This window comes from Piliocolobus tephrosceles, chromosome 9 (assembly GCF_002776525.5).
Source record: "Piliocolobus tephrosceles isolate RC106 chromosome 9, ASM277652v3, whole genome shotgun sequence".
Classification (NCBI taxonomy): Eukaryota; Metazoa; Chordata; class Mammalia; order Primates; family Cercopithecidae; genus Piliocolobus; species Piliocolobus tephrosceles.
This window is the reverse complement of record NC_045442.1, coordinates 122462984-122469125: the sequence shown is the minus strand read 5'-3', so window position 1 is coordinate 122469125 and position 6142 is coordinate 122462984. Positions and strand designations below refer to the sequence as shown.

General features: G+C 35.2%; 1 long non-coding RNA gene across 6 annotated transcripts in view; it reads right to left on the bottom strand.

The window, feature by feature from the left end:
* Positions 1 to 785: 785 nt before the first annotated feature.
* LOC111550036 overlaps positions 786 to 6142 on the bottom strand; it is a 34904-nt gene continuing 29547 nt past the window's right edge. For 5 of the 6 annotated variants that reach the window (XR_002733901.1, XR_002733902.1, XR_002733903.1 and 2 more), the window contains 2 exons: positions 4361 to 5331; positions 786 to 1593 (listed from right to left, as the gene is read on the bottom strand). This is a non-coding gene — a long non-coding RNA (uncharacterized LOC111550036). The remainder of the gene's footprint in view (positions 1594 to 4360; positions 5332 to 6142) is intronic. The other variant, XR_002733905.1, reaches the window with a different exon arrangement.

Below are 6142 nucleotides of genomic sequence, written 5' to 3'. Positions count from 1 at the left end.
TGATATTTGCTACTGAAATTTACTTCCTTCAGTTTCCCTTTGTTTTCCATATGTGTGTGGGAAACTTATTTCGAGCCATTGATTATTATTCAGTATGCATAGCTTTTGAGCTCTCAGCTTTTTAATAGACTTGGAATTGAATTCAAAATTAAGAGAATATGTTTTCACACCTTATTTTCAAAACGTAAGAACTGCATTAAGACATCAAATTGGATTAAACATTGTAATATTATTACTCCTAAATGATATAATTTTATGTTATGTTGAACTAGGTGATAGTTCATAGATAGATAGATAGATAGATAGATAGATAGATAGATAGATAGATAGAGATAGATAGATATACACACACACATATCCCTCTGTAGCTCATTGAAAACTTTAAGGAGATATATTTTAGGCCTGAAAATTATAATAATAATAATGAAAAATATGCCAAATGATCCAAATAAATTGGTTAAAAATTATTGGTTCAGAGCAATATGTAGTATGGAAATAAAGAACTTGCAAATCAACTGGAAGAATCATCTTCTAGAGCTTCGGCTTTGGTGGTTTGCTTTTTTCTTTCTTTTTTTTGAGACAGAGTCTTGCACTGTCACCCAGGCTAGAGTCCAATGGCATAATCTCAGCTCACTGCAACCTCGACCTCCCGGGTTCAAGTGATTCTCCTGTCTCAGCCTCCCTAGTAGTTGGGTTTACAGGTGCCCACCACCATGCCCAGCTAATTTTTTGTATTTTTAGTAGAGACGAGGTTTCACTATGTTGGCCAGGCTGGTCTTGAACTCCTGACCTCGTGATCTGCCCACCTTGGCCTCCCAAAGCGCTGAGATTACAGGTGGGAACCACTGCGCCTAGCCTGGTTTGGTTTGCTTTAATGAATAACTATTTGGCACACACTTTTCTTCTGGTAAATTTGCTTTGATTTTCTCCTGAAACAACTTTGAATACCAGTCCAGGCTCTACTAAATCCACCAAAATAAATAAGAACATGTAAGGATATTAGCCCCCAAATAGATTTTGCTTTCTTGAAAGTAAGAAGCCAATACACTTAGAAAACTCTTGATATACCTAGGAATGACTTAGTTTTATGTTAATCCCTGGAATTGGATGGCTCAGCTGAAATTGGATTATTTCCAAATTAATAGGAGGCTGGCTGAGTTGACATGGCTATTTTGATTTTTTATTTTATAAGTTGAATTCTTTCTCTTCTCACTTCGCTCTCCTTTACTGGGCTTTCAAATAATATTGGCATTTGCCCATCAATGCAGAGTATACCATAGATCCAATTATTTTCATTTTATTCATACATACTCCACTTAGCCCCCTCCTCAATACATCCTCCCACTGGAGCAAGCAAAAAGGTAGTTTATTGGCAACACAGAGGAACATACTCTGGAACAATTCTCTCTTTTATATGTTACAGCATAAAGTCACTGGAGCTAACCATCTTCCCAAGAAGGACATCTTTCTGAGGGTATCAAGGAAGTGTGCTCGTCAGGATTTCATGCTTCCTGTCACTCTTCACATCTCTGTTATCCTGTACTGCTAAAGCAGGTACAGTTTTTCATCCAGGAGCTCATCAACAGCTTATTCCTTTTAATCAAACAATGAAAGAAGAAAAGATAAATGAATGAAGAAGCTAGCATTTCTCTATGCACTTTGGGGCAATCTATAGACGTTTCCAATTTCTTTTTAAAAAATAACATATTTATAATTTTATTATATATATTATATAATCTCTCTCTATATATATACATGTATGTATGAAAAATATGCCAAATGATCCATATAAATTGGTTAAAAATTGTCCTTGGTTCAGAGCAATATGTAGTATGGAAATAAAGAACTTGCAAATCAACTAGAAGAATCATCTTCTAGATTTTATATATACATATAAAATCTATATATATAATATAAGATATATAAAATGTATATATAATCTATATATAATCTCTATATAATCTATCTAAGTGTGTGTGTGTGTTTGTGTGTGCGTGTGTGTGTATATATATATATATAGAGAGAGAGAGGGGGAGGCTGGGTCTTGCTCTGTTGCCCAGGTTGGAGTGCAGTGGCATAATCATGGTTCACTGCAGCCTCAACCTTTCAGGCTCAAGCAATCCTCCCACACCAGCCTCCCAAGCAGCTGAGACTACAGGTGCATGCCACCATTCCTAGTTAATTTATTATTATTATTATTGTTGTTGTTATTATTATTATTATTATTATCTGTAGAGACAGCATCTCACCATATTTCCCAGGCTGATCTCAAACTCCTGGGCTCAAGTGATCTGCCCCTTTCGGCCTCCCAAAGTCCTGGGATAATAGGCAAGAACCCATGTGCCCGGCCTATATAATTTTTTGAAACTGCTAAGAAATCTTTCCAAACCCACAGGTTGTCAGATGAGGTAGAAGCCCTATCTCCTCAGTGAATATTCTTTAGGATTTTTAGTATGCTTTGTTTGATTCATTGCTCTTCCACTCTTGCTCTGGGCCAAGGTTGCCTTCTGTGGCTTTCAGGGGTTCCTCCTTTTCATATAAGCAGAATTTGAATTGGGCTCCTAGGTTGAATTGGCCAGGCATTACTCACAAACATATCAATTTTCAAAGTAGCCACACCCAGGACTCATAAATAAGTATCGTAATCACTTCACTAAATAAGTGAGCTTCTATAACCAGAATATCTTATGTCTTTTATTTTTTTCTTTTCTCTCTCTTCTTTATTCTATTTTCTATTCTATTTGAATAATGACATGCAGATAGGATGCCATTATTCTGGGATATTTTTCACGTTATTTGTGTAGGAATTTAAATGTATACTTGCAGGATAGAGTATCTAAATCATTCAATCTCTCTGTTATAAAAATAATGCAGAAAGTCTTCAGTGATTAGCTGTCTCACAACTACTATTGTTGGGTCTTCTGAAGTATGAATTTTATGTGTGAATTCCAAATCTAAGTGCTCCTCTTTTGGATCAAATCACCACCAAAACAAAAACAATAACAACACAAAAGTCTTTATTGTGGCATCTGTCTTTCGTAGTTCTCACTATAACCTTGACTTCCTCTCCTTAACTTTTCTAATGACAAAATGTGCAGTGGTCAAACACAATGAAATAAACTGTGTTGACCTCAGATAAGATTGAATTGGGTCACTTCCACTAAATAAAGTGAAGTTCAATTTTGCACTATACAAAAAGCAACTTATTGAGGTTACTTATTTTCTGAGAATCTCTCCCAAATTTCCAATCTGACACCTCATTGCTTCTCACATTTGTCTACTGAACATAGTGACGTGAATTTTCTACTGGTAATATTAGCTGTATTGTGAAGTCATATTTCAGTCTTTTCACTTTTAAATATATGTATTTTGTGAGCAGTGAAATGGCGATAGAAGAGAGTTGACTGTGATTAAGCTAAAATACGTAAATGGGCATTTCCCAGTTTGTTTTATTGGGTGGGGGTAGGGGGTGAAGGAAAATATCTGATTTAAATGATCGAAGGTTCCTCTCAAGAATAAAAACAACGTGCGGTACAGTGAAACTCCCAAATATCATTTTCCGAGGTACCTTTGTCTGTAGTGAAACGCAAAGTGACTCATTTGAACGGGGTCTATGCCTTGGCATATCACATGAAAGCAAGGCCAACACAACAATTTCCCCCAGAAACAGTGTTCTTTATTAATGCCACCAGGCAGTAGACAAGCTGTCACCAACAGAGTCATTATAATGCCCGAGACAGAGTATCCCGATAACTCTGCTTTATTCTGCTGGAGTCACTCTGTGCCACTGCATGATTGAGCGTCTCCCTCACGTTTAGAAAAGAGTCAGTTCATGTTACCACTGTAAACTCAATCTCTGAACATATCGCCTCCCACCAACAGGACAAAATGCAAATGAGAACACTTTGCACTTTATAAAGAATGTTCCTGGAAAGATGGTCCAAGTGGTTTATAAACTAGAACTATCTTTTCCGAGAGTAAACAAAGGCATGGAGTGGTTAGATAATAGTGTCAATGGGACAACTTATGGGAAGACAAAGTAGGAAAAAAAAGCTTTGAAGTGTATTATGACCAACAGGTATTATCTTTACGCAAGCATTCTGAAAACTATCATGAAAAACATGTGAGAACCTGATTTCTAGTTCAGCAGAGAAGGTGTCGTTTCTCCAAAATGACAGGGTGATTCACTGATGAAAAGTGTTCAAATGTTAAACGTCAGTCTGGTACATGAGTCCAGTCTTTCATTTCTATCAATGTATACACAAGTTGGGAATCTGACTTATTAATAATATTAACCTGATATTGAGAGGTAGTACATTTGGTTTTTCTCAAACTAGAACCAGTCTTCTCAGGAATTTACCTGTCAGTAGAATGGTGATTCTATAAACTGCTTCACCTTTCCATCAGTTGCGTAGAAATGTTCTCCAAGAAATTATTTTTCCTTCAGTGAGCCCAGAACTGATGCAATATGGAGGAAAATTGACTAATGACACCATTTGAAGATTAACAACAGAGTTGTTTAAGAATAGTAATCCCATGTTTCCGTCATCCTGGGGCTTAGAGGTTAATTTATTTAAATGACTATATTGAAAAGTTAAAAAACAAAACAAAAACAAAACTCAGCTTGGTAGACACGTTAGAAAGGGGAGCCTCTCCAGACTTTTAAGGGATGGAAGAAGTAGTTAAGAAGCTACTTTGCTAGCCCCTGAATGGGATGGTCAAGAATTCTACTCTCAAAGGCTAGTCAATCTGTTTGCTGTTTTATATCACGTGCTACCCTTGATTAGTGACAAACTCTTTTTTTCTTGCTTTTCCCTGTTAAATTGTCACTTATGTAATTACTCATCAACAGGAATTATTTTCCTCTGGTCTCCAATTTGAATTCTGAGAAGCTTTTCTTATTTGTGTTTTTATATTTTTTACAAGACATTTTTAATTTTAAAAAATTTTTAATTTTTTAAAATGTTGCTCTTATACTTTTCAAGTTGCATGGTTTTACTGCAAAATGAAATGTCCCAGGAAAATTATAATCTGGGTAATCAGAATCACATAACAAATATATTTGATTTTCCATTCAGTGGCTTTTCCCAAATGAAAGCACACTTAACATACTTGATCTGCAGTCTTCTGACATTCTCCTTTGCCTTGGTAGTACAGGGCGGGTAATTTTGTCTTAGAAGAAAGAATGTGAAAGAAGCAATTGCTTTAAGTGAGTGACAATCTTAGTTCCTCAAAGTCCAGGATGCCAGGTCAATAGCTCTATGAGGAGGGTGGCAGGGAAACTCTTCTTTGAAAACTTGTTTGAAATTGCTGGAGTTATACATCTCTATACTGTGAAAGAAAAAGAGAAAATGAGAGGTGGACAGAGAGAGAGAGAGAAAGAGAGGGAGTGTCATTACAGTTTGAACTAGTGCATACACGTGCACATTAGGGTCACTAGAAAAGGCTTATACGAGCCACTTTTCTTAACAAAGTCATTAGGAATAGGTATCTTTTATAAATAATAATGGATAATAATTATTTATATTACAGGTCCAATGGAGAAGACAGGAACCAGGTTAGACATTTTTGACTCAAATAGTTACAATCCTCTCAGGATAGATACTTTGTGGGTGAGCCCAGCCTCTCTATAATAAACATGTTATTTTTTAGTTTTCTTATTAATTTTTCCCAATGCTTCAAAGACAAAATATTGGAAGGATGTTTTTTCTTGTAGGATATTAAATGAAAAAATAAGAATAAAAAGATAAAACACATTTTCAACTCCAACTCTTGGGGAGTAAATTAACTAGACAGTGTCATATAATGATAACTACTGCATTCACATTTTGTGAAATGTATAGAATATGTTGACCATCTAGCATCATAAACGAAGTGACTATAAATAAAAAAGATCACCTTCAATAAAAGCTTCAGTCAAGGGAGTGCTACAGGTTTGATTAACCATTTTCCACCAAAAGCAATCTCTTCTCAGTTGAAGATATGGACAACATTAATTGAGTAAACCCTTGTTGTAACTTTGCTATATATATATATATTTTATAGCATATAAAAAATATATATGCTATATATATTTTATAGCATATAATATATATATGCTATATATATTTTATAGCATATAAAATATATATATGCTATATAT